Genomic DNA, 19,420 nt, shown 5'->3' on the forward strand with positions numbered 1-19,420 from the left:
TGCAAAAATAAAAATCTGGCAAAAACACAGGCGCGATTCACGATATCACAGACGCTTCTGAAACACAAAAACGTGATCCGAACACTCGCAGACGCGGAAAAAAAACCTAAAATGTCATCGAAATTGTCCGATCTGCAACTTCAAAAATGCAAAATCTGCAACAAAAATGTTAAATGCAAAGGGACAAGAGTCCCACCGAGCGTGCCAAAATGTATATGGTGAAAATGGATAACAAACAACAATAATATTGAAAGACTAAAATGGATTCAACCACTAAACCCTAGCCTAACAATGAACAAAGATCCACCATAACATATGAAGATAACCTAAGACAATGCAAAATAACTCAAAATCATAAAGATTATACCATCACATGTCCAATAGGGTTTTGATCTCCATTCTTCCTATCTCCATTGATCTTGTTTGATATGCTTGCTCTCAGATTTTTGTATGCACAAGAGCTCAACAAAGAACGGAATGTGGTTGCAAGTAGGATCGTAGTGTAGCCAAGTACTCCAAAATCAGTCATTAGCATGTGTCATTAGGGTTTGACAATGAAGAAAGCATCTCCTTAAATAGAAGACACAATAAGAAATGGAGGGTTAAGATTGAGAGGTGTAAAAAGAGAGGTCGGCTAGGATTAGAGGGTAGGTAAAAGAAATAGCAAAATAATGAAAGAGGTAGGTAGTGTATGAATTAAGAGATGAATGACATGTGTCATGTGTAGAAAAAGATAATGAATTAATTAAATAAATAAAGATTTATTTAATTAATAGAAGAAGTGGGATCAATTAAATAAATAAGATATTTATTTAATTTAGGAAAGGGATAATTTAAATAAATAAATGCATTTATTTAAATGAGAAATAAGGCTAGAAGAGGATAAATGAATTAATTAAATAAATAAAAATTTATTTAATTAATAGAAGAATTAGGCTTAGATAATTAAATAAATAAAATATTTATTTAATTAAACATGACAATTTTGGGTGTCTACAGTCACCGTTGTAGGCTGGTCTTGGACCCTCCTTGTTGTCATTGTATATTTTGACAAGTCCCTTTTTGATAAGGGCTTTCTCTATTTTAAGTCTTTGAGCTATGACGTCTTTGAAATTATCATAACATTTTATGTCTAAGTAAAATTTAATTTCCTCATTTAAGTTTGAAATAAAAATTTCAACTAATTGCTCTTCGGGAATGGGAAAGGAACGTCTACTAGAAAGGTGTCTCCATCTTTGTAATAATGTTGAGAATAACTCACCATTCTTTTGTTTTGTATTGCATAGATTGGCCATGGAGACATCTCGTTCTATGTTATGTGCATGATGAGTGATAATTTTTTGTATGAGGTCCTCAAAGGTCCCGATCCCACCAGGTAGGCATGAGAATAATTGCATGGCTGAGCCTCCCAAAATTTGGGGAAAGAGGTGCATTAAATACATGTCCTCATATGAAACCTCTAAGAAGGTGGAGAAAAATTCTCGCACATGATCTCTAGGGTCTCCCTTTCCTTTGTATTTATCAAACTTTGGGGTTTCAAAGGTGCGTGGGAAAGGAGGCATGTATATGTTTCTATCAAATGGATATGGGCAGATATCTTCGAGAGCATATTGCTTTTGTGTCCTTCCCGAGTGCACTTGTTGGGCGAGATCTTGCATCTATTGTCTTAACATATCCATTTATGTAAGATGAGGGGGGATGTTGTCGTGTTCATAGTTATCATCATAGTTATGTGTATTCCTTGCCTTCCTTTCACCGCGATTTTGTTCTTGTCAATGGCTATGTTGGGCTTGTTCTACTATATCCTTAAGTTGTGATACGTCAAAGTTAGTGAGAAGTTTGGCTCCTTCTTGAGAAAGTTTTAGAAAATGGGCATCAACACTTCCCTTGAGAATTTTTTTAAAAAGTTTGTTAAATTTGGGGTCGATAAGTGTGTCTTCTATTTGTGCTTGTGTAGGGGGTCTCAGGGTCTTCTCTTCTGGAAAAGAGGTTAACATTTGCTTCTTCTTCTTCCCATATTTCATTTTGATTTTGTTGATTACTCTGAGACCTAGTCCTAGCCATGTTTGAAGCATGCTTTTGTGGGTGAAAAAAAAGTGTGTGGTTGAGAATGAGATGAATGGAAAAGTGTATGTGTGATCCCTTCTTATAGTTCCAAGATTTTTATGATGATGATGATGAGTTGAAGTGTTTGTGGATGTTTGATCTCTTACACTAAAGGTTTGGTATCAACAAAATCCTCTTTAGAATTGCTCGTTTGATGTCTTAATAATTATGAGATGAGGTGTAGCAAGGTTTGTGTTGTTACAAACATAAGCTACCTAGTAATGAGAGGATGCACTCATGGACTAGTTTTAACCTATCTAGATGTTTAGTAATGCCTCTTAGGATGATTGATCCTAGATGTAGAGACACACTAGAAAGTAATTTTGTTGGTATGATAAGCAATATCCGAAAGGACTAAGGACAAGACCTCTTTGTGTTGAGAGTTGAGTGAATTTTTTATGTGTTTGGAATGAGTGTGAACCTTGGAATTTTCTACTAAGGGACTATGAATCTTTTGGAAATAATTTTGAAGTGAGAAAGATGGAAGAAAATGTAGGAGGATTATGTGAACTTAGGAATCTCTAGTAAGTGATTGCGGGTTGTGGAATGTATGATGGAGGAATGCGTTGTCCGTGATTGTGATGATATGATAGAGCCCTTCTTTGAAAGAAATCATGTGATGCAAGTGGTTCTAATTCAAAGTCTTTCGTAAAACCGTGACTAAAATCATGATATCTATGGATGAAAGTGTGATGTTTCAACAACAACTTACGGTTTTTCTATAAGAAACTTATTCTTTTTTGGGTTTTCTTTTCACTTTGCTTCTTTTTGGTTTTTCTATAAATTGACTTTTTGATGTATTTGAGAGATTTCCAAACACGAAGTATGGGTAGCTTTTTGCAAGAATGTGTGAAGTTGTTTTGTTGAGATTGTTTTGGGGGTGTAACTTGTTTCAATTGTTTGAATCCTTTGACAAGAAAATACGTCAAGCACACAAGCACATATTCTTGCCCTTTTCAAAAATGGCACAAAAGGTGTGGGTCTAAATCAACCCAATCATGAACTTTTTGACCCTGATAAATGTTTGTATGTTCATAGGCCTAAAGTCGGCCCAAATTTTGATTGGTATGAAACAAGATGAAGACAACTCAAACACTTTTTATCCCTGAGGTAATGGCCAGTTGCAATATTTTCAGCCCACAACTTGATATTTCTTCGACTTTGGTACTACATACCTTATGTATCTCATCGTAGCAGGTAAGGATGTGATATATTAAGTCTTGTACAAGCATAACAGATAGGTGGTCCCTATGATGGGGGAGTCACCAATTTCATCAAGATACAAGTAGCCTTTCAAAAAGCCTTGTTTCTACTCAAGGAAATATGTATGGTGAGTATCTTGGGAGCAAAACCATCTATGCTCTTGCACTGAACTTTTCACAAATATCCTCAATCAATGGAATGGGTGGGCTTCTAAAATAAGAGGTGTCTAGTAATATTCGATGTCTTTAGACGTAATTTCATTCTGCAGTGACTCACTTAAGAGCCTTGTAACTCACGGTGGGGCCCATATGTCCTTTCGGCAAGTTACATTGTAGGAACAACTACACCTAAGGCTACAACTTTTGCTCTCACCTGATTTCTATAATGGCTCGAAGGATTTACCATGCAAGGTCATCCCAAGAGTGATGTGTCTCTTGAAAGGCCTCTCTTAAAAATAGAAAATTTAGAGTGTTACTAACACTTTTCTCTTGCACCTAGGACCAAGAGAGCCAAGGGAGAGGATAGTGTGTGTTAGAATTGGGACCACTCTACAAATTTGCACAAGTGTGTCAAAACATAAAAGACACTTGTTCTTTTTAACCCATCATCACAATGTGATCTATTTGCTACTTGGATATGTTGCTCCAACATATATGGTGTTCTTTTTAACCAAGATATCAAAATGTTTGACACTTGACAAACTTTTGGAAAGAAAACCTGGTCAACAAAAATAAAGTCGTGTAGCCTTTGTAGCAAAAAGGTAAATGTGAGGTTCTTTTTATGCACCAAATGAAAAGTTGAGTTTGTTTTAGTTGCACCAAATAGAAAATGTGAAGTTCTTTTTATCCCTTTGTGAAAAAACAAGAAAGATGAAGTTCATTTTTATGCACCAAATAGAAAGTTGAGTTTGTTTTAGTTGCACCAAATAGAAAATGTGAAGTTCTTTTCATCCCTTTGTGAAAAACAAGAAAGATGAAGTTCTTTTTTTATGCACCGAATGAAAAGTTTTGTTTGTTTTAGTTGCACCAAATAGAAAATGTGAAGTTCTTTTTATCCCTTTGTGAAAAACAAGAAAGATGAAGTTCTTTTTTATGCACCAAATGAAAAGTTGAGTTTGTTTTAGTTGCACCAAATAGAAAATGTGAAGTTCTTTTTATCCCTTTGTGATAAATCAATCGCCTAGTCTCAATAGGTACGCTAAGTCCAACAAACACCACAAACAACCTAAAACAAAAACACTATCAATTGATCAACCAATCAAACACAATCAAAACAAATAATTACATCAATTATCTAAGTCTCAACGAGTATTTTCCTTCAAATACCTTGACTTCATTGAGCAATTACATCAATTGTCTAAGTCTCATCAGGTCAATTTGACTCACTTACTCAGACTTTATCCTATCCAAGCGAACAACCGACATCAACTGTCATGCTTTGACTCAATCAGGGCAATTCAACCGATTGCACCAGATTGTCCAACCAATTTTGATCAATTGTACAACATCAATCAAAAGCACAACACTACATTTGCACAGTATCTCTTGCATGACCTAAGGGTACTCACTGCCTTACCCTTCTCCTCCTTCATTCCCAAATCCTTCATTCTATCCATGCCTAATTTTTTTAAAATTTTCGAGAGATCGGCCAAATTTTTGAAATTTTGTCCCATCTCTTGAGGGGGCATACCTAACCACCAACTTGGTGCATGCTGGGGCACGTACTATGCTTACTTGTTTTTCTTTGAAACGATGTGATAAACCACACCATCTCAAAGAGAGGCAAATGTAGACACCCAAATCTGTCCACTTAATTAAATGAATACTTAGTATTTATTTGATTACTTAACCATCGATCAACAATTAATTAAATTAATATTTAATTAATTCATCTTAACCCTCTTCTCCTATTAATTAAATAAATTATTCAATTTATTTGATTTAATTCACTTAACCAAATTTAGACCATTAATTAAATAAAAAAATCATATTTGTTTAATTAAATCTTCTCTCACATTTAAATGAATTAATATTTATTTAAATCCCCCAAAAACCCATCTCTCACATTTAAATAAATTAACATTTATTTAAATCGCCTTTATCTTCCACCCACTTGCATATTCCTACAAATGCAAGTTGCACAACTATTTTAAATAAATAAATTATTTATTTAAAACCCTATTTATCCTCACCCACTTGAAACCTTTAATGGCTTCCCTTAAAGTCTTCAAACTTAATGGCTTCCTTCTGGAGTCTTCTCAAGCCTTTAATGGTTTCTCTTAAAGTCTTCAAACTTAATGGCTTCCTTCTAGAGTCTTCTCAAGCCTTTAATGGTTTCTCTTAAAGTCTTCAAACTTAATGGCTTCTTTCTAGAGTCTTCTTAAGCCTTTAATGGTTTCCCTCTAAGTATTCAAGCATTTAATGCTTTATCCCCACAACATAATGCAGAAGGCAAAGAATGTGTAGTATACTACATTTCCAGAACATTGGTAGGGTATGAACTCAATTATACCCCTATTGAACGATCTTGTCTAGTGGTAATTTTGACAGCCACCAAATTAAGGCACTACATGTTGACACACAAGATACAACTCATTGCCAAGATAGATTCACTCAAGTATCTACTCAGTAAAGCAACACTAACAAGCCATTTGGCAAAGTAGGTTGTGCTCCTCAGTGAATTTGACATAAAATATGTGGAACGCAAATCCATCAAAGGACACGTCATTACAGATCAGCTAGCTGAAGCACCGCTCACAGGCAACCATCCTCTCATTTCTAATTTTCTAGATGAGGAGATTTTCACAGTTATGCCAGCATGACAATGGAAGTTATATTTTGATGGCTCATACACTAGACATGGTTCAAGAGCTGGCATTCTCTTCATCACACCTCAAGGTGATAACATTCCAAAATCATGTCGGCTTACATTCCCATGCACCAACAACATAGCAGAATATGAAGCCTTGATCACAAGACTATGCATGGTCATGCAATGGAACTTAAAAGAGCTATCTATGGAGATTCACAACTGGTAATTCGACAGGTCAATGATGAATACCAAAATAAGGATGCTAAACTCATGCCTTACAAGAAAATGGTTGATAGCTTCAAAAAACTATTCACAGCTATCACTTTTGAGCAGATTCCTTGAGACTAGAACAGAGTTGCAGATGCAATGGCTATAATAGCCTCTCTCCTTGATCTTCCATAGAACTCCACACACTATGAGTTCTTAGTTTAACAACTTTGGATCCCTACTTATGATATCCCATGATCTGAGATGGTTTGTCAACTCATTGGTCCTGATTCCCCATGGTATGGTGAATTTTGTGCCTATTTATGTGATCAAATCCTTCCCCCTAACCAATCAAACAATCAACGAAAAACCTTCATATGCCAATCCTCTTGATACACCATCATTTTTAAAACCCTATACTGATGAGGTCTCGATGGTACTCTCCTCCGATGCCTAGAGCAAGGTGAGGTGACTGTAATGTTAGAAGAAGTACATGAAGGTATCTGCGGAGCTCATTCAAGTGGCCCTTCATTGGCTAAAAAGATCATGCGGGCATGATACTATTGGCCCTCTATGGAAAAAGAATCCTACTACTTTGTTAGAAAGTGCAAGAAGTGCCAAGTTAACGAAGATCTTATACATGCCCCAGTGCAAGAATTACAACCTATCACAACACCATGGCCCTTTTATCAGTGGGGACTTGACCTTGTGGGTAAAATCCATCCATCTTCATCCAACAGTCATAAATTTATCATTACCGCCACTGAGTACTTACCAAGTGGATCGAAGCCATTCCACTCACCCAAGTCATCGGCAAGCAAATCGCCTCATTCGTCCTCAATTACATCATCTGTTGGTATGGTGTACCCATGTCCATTATCATAGATAATAGGCTCCCTTTCAAAAATCAAGATGTATGTGAACTCTGTGTGAAGTTTCATATTCAACACCATTTTTCCACCCCATATTACCCACAAGGAAATGGTCAAGTAGAAGCATCCAATAAGAATATATTGAGGTTCCTAAAAAAGACAGTCAATGATGTTGGTTGTGATTGGCACATTCATTTGAATCTAGCACTATTGGCATATCGAACTAGAATTCGAACCCCTATAGGCGCAACCCCCTACTCACTGGTTTATGGAGAAGAAGCCATTTTGCCTATTGAGGTTGAATTACCATCTCTACGAATCTCCTTGCACAATCTAATAAATGATGAAGAATACCGAGTCTCACATTTTCAGGATTTGGAATTGCTTGATGAAAAGTGACAAGCTACCTACAATCACCTAAAAGTCTAGTAGCAGCGCATATTTAAATGTGAGGGATGGGATTTTGGGGGATTTAAATAAATATTAATATGTGAGAGAAGACTTAATTAAACAAATATGATTTATTTATTTAATTAATGGTCTGAATTTGGTTAAGTGAATTAAATCAAATAAATTGAATAATTTATTTAATTTATAGGAGAAGAGGGTTAAGATGAATTAATTAAATAATTAATTGTTGATCGATCGTTAAATAATCAAATAAATACTAAGTATTCATTTAATTAAGTGGACAGATTTGGGTGTCTACAAGTTGAAATCTCTAGAAGTAATGTCTATTGATATACCATAATGGTGGATATCATGAGACGTGATATCCATGGATAAGCCATGATGATGGATGTTACATAAAGAGATATTCATGGTGGATATTATGTGACATAATATCCGTGGACATGCCATGAAGTAATATCCTTGAATATGCCATAATGGTGGATATCATGAGACGTGATATCCGTGGACAAGCCATAATGGTGGGTATTACATTAAGAGGTTCATGGTGGATATTATGTGACGTAATATCCATGGACATGCCATGAATCAATATCCTTAAATTTTCCATTAAGGCGGATATCATGAGACATGATTTCCGTGGATATGCCATATCTCCTAATATCACAGTGAGGATATCTCTCTCTCTCTCTTATAGATGAATCTATTGTGATCACAATAAGGTGTTGTAGGATAGAAGATTATCCTCCCTTGCTAAGAGGGAGTGTTAAAATAGATAGCATCAGTCGGATGAACCAAATGTCTAATTGGCCTTACGACCTTCGACATTTGTCTTGTATTTATCTGTAAACCTATCGTTATTATTATGATCGCATATAGATATATATTTATTTATGTAACCATGTATTTATTGATTGGTTAATACTATGATTAATATTATAATCAATATTATGAATAATTAGTAACAACCTTGTGTTACTAATTATTCATAATATAAATTATATTATTTCATTATTGACATTACCGATTCATTGTAAATGATAGCATATCACTATCGGTTTGGTTGATCGATTATATTTCATGAGAATCTGATGATATTATCGTGGGTTATGCTTTAGTCTAAGGATGCCGACGTGGCTCCACATAGGAGTCACGACTCCTTGAGGAATCATGTCGGTTCCACAAGGAGTCGTGACTCCTTTATGGACCATCATTGCTTTAAATACCTTGTTATTGATGGAAGCAAAGGTACAAGACAAAGACACATAGAAAATTGACAATCTGAAAAAGGTAATAGTCGTGGAACTAATAAACATGTGTGTATCATATTTTATAATTTGCAACTACTTGGATCAAAGGCAAGGTTAATGTGATAAATAAGAGCACTCAATATTGTTGAAATAATATACAACAGTCATATCCTTGCACGTACAATAGTTGACATCTTTGATAATAAGTATTATATTATAAAATAAAAGTTGTACCTATATATAATATGATCTACTTTAATACCCTTCCTCATCTTGTTTGGGGCATATGGAAAGAGAGAAAAAATAGAATTTTTAGAGACTCCGCATCATCAGTTAAGATCGTTTTCCACAAAATCCAGAGAGTTGTGAAGGAAAATTTCAATTGTCTTAATAGTGCCCAATTGAGAAATGAGGTTCAAAGTTGCACTAATTATGATTATAAGGTTGCAAATGCTTTGCAAATTCAAATGGATATTAACAGAGTTTTCAAGACAATAAGAAAGCAACGTGATGGTACTTGCTGGCATGATCCTCCTTCGGGTTGGGTAAAAATTAACTTTGATGGGGCAGTGAAGGGTAACCTGGGTCCTGCTAGGTGTGGGGAAGTGATCAGGGATAGTAGTGGCAATTGTATTTAGGCTATGGCACTCCCCTTGGGTTTCCAGACAAACCAAATTGTTGAAGCCATTGGAGATTATTAGGTCCTCTTAATTACTAAACAAATAAATTACACTAAGGCGTGGATTGAAGGGGATTCCAAAAATATAATTTAGTGCCTCAAAAAAGAAGTGAATCCTTCATGGAATATCGCTAATTGGATTGGCTTATCTCATAAAATTATTGACTCTTTTGATAAGTGTCAAATTTCCCATACTTATAGGGAAGGTAATAAAGTTGTGGACCATTTTGCCAACCTTGGAGTTAAAGCCCATGATAAAATTATTTGGCTAAAAGGAGACCATCTAGATGATGAAGTGAGGGGGCTAATAAGGCTGGATAGCCTAACCAACCGAGAAGTTAATCTGCCATGATTATCTCTAATTTGGACATGACTCATTTTGTAATGAGTATTAGTTGTGAGTGTTGTGCGAGGGACAAATCATAGGCATTGTGCATTTATTACTATTCTAGAGCCTTCTCCTCCCACATTTTCTTGGTGCGATTGTATTCTTATTGCATTCATTCTCAGTTTGGGGTCATTTCTTGTTTGAAAAACTCATGTGCTTCAAACATTTGCAGACTTCTTTTTGGGTATAGTGGTGGTTATCAAATGGGCGGGTATTTGAAACGAGTTGAGCCTATGGACTGTACCATGCTGAAAAACAATAAACTATATGGAGAATCCTAGAGAAAGGTGGTTTCACCGCCTACATGGAAAAATTGCATGGGCTTAATGCCAAGGTGACGAGAGGGTTTGTCAGAAATTACAATAAGGGGTCAGTTACCCTTCTTGTAAGGGAAATTGTAGTGAATGAGGACCTCATTGCTGTTGTCACTGGTCTCTCAACCGACGAGGCAAAGTTTTACAAAGACATAAAATTCTTTGAAAAAGGCGGTTAAGCTTTTCCCAGAAAGAGAAGGAGAAGAAAAACCTAGTAAGAGACAAGACAACTAGCTATAATACTGCGAAGATTAAGAACATTTGGGTTGATGTCCTGAAGGTTCTTATGGAGTATGTTACTCTCGATGGGCTATATACCAGAGCTTTTGCTTATCATTTTGTGCTCCTAAACCACTTTCAAAATAAGGTGAGAATTTATTTTCCCTTCTTTCTTGCGTCCTCACTAAATGCTAGTATCGTTGAACATAAGAAGGATTTTGTCGAAAACCCTGTCTTACATGAAGGTTTGATCCTTCTTATTTTTGAATATGTTAAATATTTACCACATGTGTCTTCCTCCCCCCTGAGGTTAATATCGACTCAGATGATTCTTAATCCTTGAAGGATGATTACCACATTGACACTGATGATGATGAATTTTCTCCCACTACATCTCCCCCTAAAACTAAAGGGAAAGTCATTGCTACCAAAAGCCCTAAATTTTAAAAACATTTCAGTTCCATCTCCCCTTCCCCTGTCTAGAATCTTCATATGGGTGCTAAGAATGTTGTCGTTTTGGTTGATAACCCTCAGAGCTAGGGTAATCTTCCCTCCCCTTTGACTTCTAGTGAATCTTATCTTGACCAAAACATGGAGAGTCGTCAGCCCTTTCCGAGTACCCTTGATCCCTCCTCTCATTTGCTCAATTTTGAGAAGGATATTGTGACTGATGTCTTGGCCTTAGCCAGAGATGGGGCAATTGATACCTTTAAGATATTTAAGTGGATTTTCTATGAGATAAATGATATCTAGCTAAAACAAAGAGATGACAACAGAAACCTAGAGATAGTTAAAGATAAGGTTAAGAAAATGGATAATGTGTAGGTTTCCACTGAGAATAGCCCCTGGTCTAACAAGGAGAAGGCCTCTGTCATCAATTGCCTTAAGACCACAATGGAAGCTTTTGATAACTTAAAAAAAGATTATGAAGTTAGGATGGCTACTCGGGAAGAGAAAATTGCGAAAATTAAGGAGTCCATCAAAGCTCTTGTTAAGACCAGTCGTGGTGTGATTGGTGCCACAGTGGAAAACTTTGAGAACATGATTTGCAGCCTTGAAGAGAAGTTCCAGTTGAAAGATGTGGTGGATGTGGAAACCAATAATGAACATGACATATCCACGGGCCCCAGTAAAAGGACAAGAGGCAATTTGAAGAGAAAGGCAACGAGACCTCCTCCTGACTTTTAGAAGCTTAAGAAGATCACCAACACTATGATTGAGATAAAAAAAGAGATGGAATAGTCTATGAAGCAGCTGGAGTAGTGTTGGTTTCCAGTTGTCCCTATGTTGGTTCTGGTTCTACTGGTGTTTATGTGTTCAATTTTATTTGATGGTATCTAGTTTTGTAATTTTGGTTTGTTTAGCTAATGCCCCTTTGATGTAATATTGTTTTTTGTTTTTCTATGGGGCTAGTTGGATCTTGTGGCCTTCCTTGGCTTAATGCCTTGTTAACTCTAGACTACTCTCTGCTTTTATATTAAAGGGTTTTGGGTCCCTTCAAAACCCATTTTTGCCTTAATCAAAAACAAAAAAATAATCCTGAATAAAGAATCAAAAACCAGACTGGCTAGACGACAATACAATATTAATTGGTTGGCGAAAAGAAATAAAATAAAATTAAAATAACAGTGTCGAGCCGAAATAAAATTTTCAAACCGTGGGAGGTGGAAGAGCCACCAATAAATACTAACAACAGAGATAAAGAAAAGAATTAAATAAATACTAATAACAACCATGAAGGAAAATAATTAAATATATTTTAACTGCAGAAAACGCAATCAACCAAATTCACGGTTACCCAAAAATTCACAGGAGATAATTCAAAGTAACTTAATCCATAGAAATTACAATCATCCCAAATCAATCGCTCATATAGAAAAAACAGAATTGATTGAAAATCACATAAATTTAAAATTATAAAATTAAAATTCACAGACATCACTTCTATAATCACAATTTATAATTAAAATTTTATAAATACTTTTACAGATTAAAATCTCCAGACAACAGATCTAAAATACAAAATTAAGATTATCAATTCAAAAACTCCCAACCACAAAATCATAAACAAAAAATTATAATACATTACTCCAGAAACTTAGAATCAAAATTTCCAAATCCAATCTCAGACAAAATAATCAATCCATAATTTTTCAGAAACAATTGCAGACATATTGAACTAGTTTTTTTTTTCTTTGAAAACAAATATAATTTCCTTTACTAAACTTCCAAGGAAAATCACAAACAAAATGCGATTTAATCCCCACCTCAGTTTGAAATCCGGGAAGAACTCTGTCAGGAAAACTTTGAATCATAGCTTCTACAATGCAATATCCGACAATCCCCAGGCAATCCAAAAATGCAAAACCCAAAACTCCAATCCTCTTCAAATTATTTTCCCCATAAATTTTCCCCCAAAAAACAAGAATTGAATCTTCTCTTTTCATCTGGAAATTTTCCTACAACTCCCAAAATTTCCTCATGGGAAATGGAAACTTCCCTCCCCCCATACATTACTTCACAATAATTTAATAATATATCTTTCTAAAATTTTATTAAGTTTATTTTATAATATTAAATTAACGCATATTTTAATTTATAACTTGATTTATTAATTGTTTATGTTTTTTTAATTAATTAATTAATTTAAAACATTAATGTTTATTTATTAATTAATTATCAAAGTAATATTATTCAAATACACACACACACATATTATTTAATACACACAAGTAAATGTATTTAAATGAACTCAATTCAAATTTAAATAAAACCTTATAATAAATTAATAATTAAAATTTGCCAAAACAATAAGACAATAAACCTATGCGCAACACAAAAACAGACACATACAACATACCAAGGGCATCGGATTATGGCCTATGTGGCATCCCAATAATGGTAGACACTAGACAATAGACATTGCTCTAATACCGAGCAAGGGCTAGGGTTTAAGAAATGAGCCATATGATATCTCCCGCAACTTCCATCGAGATCATGTAGGCACACTTAGACCCGTGAAACCAGGTGGAGTCGATGCCTCGTACCTACAACCTGCATAACACCAAACGTTTGCAAATACATATGAAAGGGATTCACAACATCACATCTCGCTCACAAGTGAGTGACATGACATCGTCCCATTCACCCCCATATAGTCATAGAAGAAATATAACATATATATATATATATATATATATATATATATATATATATATATATATATATATATATATATATATATATATATATATATATATATATATATATATATATATATATATATATATATATATATATATATATATATATATATATATAATCGAACATCATATTCATTTAACATGATCATGAAGTAAAGTTTAGCACAACACACATCATCATATTCCAAGATAGTAAATCACACCTACTAAATAACATGTAATCATGAATGAAATTCCTTAGCAGTGCGGGCAAGCTTCAACTCCTTGCTGCTTCCCTCCAAGGCATCCCGATGTACTTCCTTTCCTTGTTCAAACTATCTGGTGCTATGGGGGAAAAACTTGAGAAAATCCAAAGTACCTTCCTGTGGACAGGTATGGAGGAAAAAAGACGTCCCGCTCTGGTAAATTGGGACACTATTTGCTTACCTAAATCCATGGGAGGACTTGGTATCAGAAAGATAAATGCCTTGAAGAAGGCTTTAATTGCAAAAGTGGGATGGACCCTAGTTAAAGGTGAGGCGGACTGGTGTAACATTATCAGGGCCAAGTATCTAGAAAGGGAGCAATTCTATTGTAACTTGAATATGGGAGACCTTCCGCAAGGTTCTAAACTATGGAATAACATCCCGAAAAATAGATCGATTATTAGAGAAGGATTGAAATTGCATATTGGAAATGGTAGAAAGATTAGGTTCTGGGAAGACTCTTGGGTGGAAGACAAACCTCTGGCAAACACTCATTTTCGCCAAATTATGTATCACCTAAAGGAGCACCTGGGGGAATACATTGTGGATTATATGGAACCAGGAAGAGGAAGATGAAAGAACATTGCCCTGATCTTCTCTAATCGGCCCAACCTATTACCCATTGCTCTGGAGCTGCAGGATCTTATGTTGGAATGTAGAATTCCCCTAGCTCCCCGGGAAGACAGATTCATTTGGAAGGGGACCTAGTCAGAGGATTTCTTGGTCAAGTCTGCTCACAAATAGCTCCTGGGACCCACTGGCGATGTTGAGTGTTGGAGGAAGATATGGAACTCACAACTGATCCCTAAAGTCAACTTCTTTTGGTAGTCCCTAGTGCATGGAAAAATCTTAACTCATGACAATCTAAAAAAAGGAAGGGTTTCCAACTGTCCAATAGATGCATTCTTTGTAAAGCTGAAGAGGAAACAATTGACCACCTTTTCATCCATTGCCCCTTCGCTAGACACTTGTGGACCAGTACCCTTGAAAAATGTGGTTTGCAATGGGTTTTTCAGAATAGCATTAATCAGTTTGTTACTGGATGGACTCCCCCCTCCCACCACCCCCTGATCCTCCAATTATGGAGGCAGATCCCGTTGCACATCTGCTGGGGGGTCTGGAAAGAAAGAAACAACAAAATTTTCAAAGATGTTGAAGCCCCCTTGGATAGAGTCTTCTACAATTGCCTCAAAATGATTTTAGATAATATATCTGTGACTAAGTGGAAACCCACCCCCCCCCCCCAAATCCTCCTAATTTGATGGAGAAAAAAATTGCTGAACTTTGGAAGCTCCCCCAGGAGTTCGAAGTCTTTAATAATAGTGCAAAAATAAAAAGGAAAAAGACCAAATGGTTAGCCCCAAAACCCCATTGGTACAAACTGAACTTTGATGGGTCTGCCCAAAATGCCTGCCAAGCTGGTGGTGGAGTCATCCGTGACCACTTGGGGAATATTATTGTAGCTCACACAGGCAACCTAAATAACCATACCATCACTCAGGCCGAGGGAATGGCACTCCTATGGGGTCTGAGATTTGCCACATCCATTGGCATTAAACATCTGGAAATTGAAGGCAACTCACAGATCATTGTGGAAGTGGTGAGTGGTAGATCTACTGTCGGGTGGAAAGTGGATTCCATTTTGAGGGATGCTAGGATGCTTCTAGCTAACCTTGATGGCTTCACCATCCACCATGCCTTCAGAGAAGAGAATGTTGTTGCGGACTTTATGGCGGTGGTGGGAAGGTTGTAGAACAACTTACGATGTTGGAGGATCCTCAATTTGTTGCCAATAATCACCAAGGTGATCTTGGAGACTGAAAAAACCAAGTCCAATGATGAACCTGTATAACTATTACCAGATGAAGAGAGCCAATTTTCAAATTTTAAACTTAGAAGGGAAACCCGCCCATCATGGGTTCGGTTTACCACGTAACCATGGATGGCTTTGTTATCACCTTCAAAAGGGGTTTAATAATGATGATAGTACTGATATTGGGAATGGTAATTTCCTAATTATCATCCAGATGAAGTTTATTGGCGGCGATAAAGGCAACAGCTAGGATAGGTCAAATCACATTGGCTGGATTGAGGGTTCGCATGAGTATAGTAGATTTCATGATGCGATATCTACTTAGGCACAATTTGCAATAATCACACTATTTATTATATGATTTTATCTCAGGATTGGCTAAGTTTTTATCACAACTCTGCTCTTGCTCTAGTTCGACTTCGTGTTTCTGCTACCTTGTCTCTCCTCTGCTCTGCTAAGATGGAGGAAACAACCATGGGGGGTGACAAGATAAGAATGGAACCCGACAAAACTGGCGATTTTAAAGCTAAGCTGACGACGTGGTTTGTCTGTTTGGAAGGTGGGATCGACAAATTTATGGAAAGCATGAAAGGGAACGATGAGATATTTTCTAAGCAATTTGTGGCTTCCTGAGAGGATAGAAGGGTTACCATGGGGGGCATCTCCTTCAGAATAAATGAAGAAGTAATTCCTTAAGCGACGGATCTGTCTATGGAGAGGAGGAAATGGAAGAAACAAAGCCGCATTTCGAATACCACCAGCCTGAACCAGTTTTTTCGTGAAGGTGAAAACTTGGTGAAGAGGGCGGGCAAATTCAACCGGGAGGAGCTTCCGCCACCGTGGGATGAGCTCTGCTATATCATTATGAAATACTTCACTCTGGAGGGAAGGTATGGAATGTTTTACTATTACCACCTCCCGTTCCTCAACCACCTTAGAAACAAGGATTACATCTCCATTCCATTTTTCCTGCTTCATTCGCTGGATTCAAATGTTAAGGATATCGTCGAGGCCAAGAAAAAGGAAAAGACTTCCCCATTCTGAACCAAGGCCTCATCCTTCGTCTCTACAACTTCCACTTGGCCCTTTTCCCACCCCAAACTATCTCCATCCAGAATGTGGCTGAAAATCGTCCCCTAGCTATTGCTATCATTAAACTCGATATAAGCCCTCCTCAACTACCTGAAATTGGCTTTGCAGTAAGAAAAATAAAAAAATGCCCTTCTGAGGATGTTAGAACCCCTAAGAAAGTTAGAATCCAGGAGATTGATTCCGATATGGAAATTACAGATGAGGCCAACACCCCCCACCGTTCTGTGAGGCTGGCCTCCAAACCCCCTGAAAAATCACTAAGAGACCCCTCCTCTTCCCATGAAACTGGGAATTCCATCCCCTCTGATAATGTGGCCCTATTTCAGTCTACCTCGACCCCCCACTCTGTTAGCTTCACCCATGCCTCTGAAAGCCCTAAACATTCCATGAGTCCGGAAGCGGACCCCAAATCCCAAACAAATTCTCCCTCCCCGACTCTTAAGTTCGAGAAGATGATGGTGGTGGAGGAAGTGAGCAACATAAAGGAGGAAGAAGACAACAACCTAGCAGAGTTGGGTAAGAAAGTGGAGGGTTTGTTTGATAATGTGCAGGAAATCACCAGTAGAATGGAGGCAATGGAAAACAAGCTGCAGGACGTCTCCAGGTTTGCTTTGAACGTGATGCGTTTCTTGGCGACCACTTTGCGTCTCTTGCAGGAAAGTTCTACCAAAGGAAAAAGCAAGGAAGACAATGACTACAGGGCCCTTTTCAAATTCATCACCAAGGAATGGGCTAGGAAGCTCCTCCCCAAGAGGAGCCATGGAAAAAAGAAATACTCTGTTTCTATGTCTTTTTGTTCGGCCCTAGCAGCCTCCAGGCTAATAGTTTTAAACTCTATTTATATTTGAACTTATCTACCTGTTGCCTTGCGTGGCAAATGTTTAAAATGTTTATTAAGACTTTTATATATCTGTCGAACTTACGTAGAATGATCATAGTTTTTGATAGAGGAAAGTAAGAGGGCTGTAATTTTGCTGATGTTCTGTTGAAAATTGGCTTGCCATTGTTTCTTTGTTCTATTCCTGGGTTAGCCCCCTTGTTTTGGCTGCTTTTAATATCAAAAACATGTAATCATGAATGAATCAATATAAAATCCTAACATCATGATCATGTACTAAATATATCATCATCCACTTTAGGAGCATAACATCATAAAATATCTTAATAAAGAGGAAGTCAATCTTCAACTAGGAAGTCAAAAGCACACATGAGATTCATTAGCATCTAACATAACCATAATAAGAATGATTCCTGGAGGGGTATTACACCCCCTTTTATATAAGAAATCCTACCTTCATGCATTTCATAATTATTCCCTTCATGCATTTCATGATAATTCCCTTCATGCTTTTTATGACAATTCCCTTCATGCATTTCATGATTATTCTCTTCATCCATTTCATGCATGATTATTTCCTTCATGCATTTTATGCGTGATTATTCCCTTCATGCATTTTATGCATTATTATTCTCTTCATGCATGATTTTTCCCTTTATTATCACTTTATAATACAATATATCATTTTAAAGAAAACACACACACACACACACACGCACACACACACACACACACGCACATTTTTATATGTATAAGATATACATTTTATTATTATTGTTCTTTTTATTTTTATTTTATATATCTAAAGAAAATATTTGATTTTATATTTGTAAAGAAATCTTCCTAATAAATCTAATTCAACTTAAAAGAAATGTTTAAAATAGTGAGTGAAGTTTAGGGTTATGACATATGGATTGTTAGCATTTGGCATTATAACAGACAATGGAAGATTGTTGGCATTTCAACAAGGATATTGAGAAGGTTGTTGATGATTATGGATATAACTGATTAAGGATGTTTACTGTCTTAATATTATTATTTTGTCATTGATGTCAAGAAATTGATTTTCTAATTTAGTATGATGTTGCCATATCTTGAGAAGTATGATTTGAAGAGTATAAAGATGTCGGTAAAAGACACAGAAAGATTATGATGAATAAGAGGATGAATAAGGTATTCAATGGGCAACTATTACCAAGTCAGACAATGATGAGATCATGATGTTTAGATTGTTTTGACATCATACATATGTTGTAAATTGTAAGGTTAATACTATACTATGTTACCAAGCAAAGAACCTAGTCGGTAAACCCTAAGGTTATTGCTATCGGTTAATGAAGGCGGAATGTCTACTGAGTGAAGTTTAGTATTTATCGAGTTGTAACCGAGCTGTAACTGAATGCATTAAATGTTTACATGCGTTATTTAATGAAGGAAGCTGATGAGCTGGAACTGAATAAATGATTGGTATGCCATAAATATAGTTTGTTAAGAATCTATGGCAATGGAAGATCGACAGGAAGATCTACAGCTCAGATTGAACAGCAATACCCTAGCACAAGTTCCAAGAAATATATGCAAGTTCCAAGGCGAGGTAAAACATTTTTCAGATCGAAAGATGCATTGAACCTGGTCAAGCATGAAGATCTGATGGCTATGATTGATCATGGGAAATGTGATCAAGGAGATTAAGCGGTTAGCTAATTGTTTATAAATAGGGAACTGTTGATAAACAATGCATGTGGGCGAGTGTATGCACAGGGATGCTA

The sequence above is a fragment of the Cryptomeria japonica genome, chromosome 8 (assembly GCF_030272615.1).
Source record: "Cryptomeria japonica chromosome 8, Sugi_1.0, whole genome shotgun sequence".
NCBI classification, from domain to species: domain Eukaryota; kingdom Viridiplantae; phylum Streptophyta; class Pinopsida; order Cupressales; family Cupressaceae; genus Cryptomeria; species Cryptomeria japonica.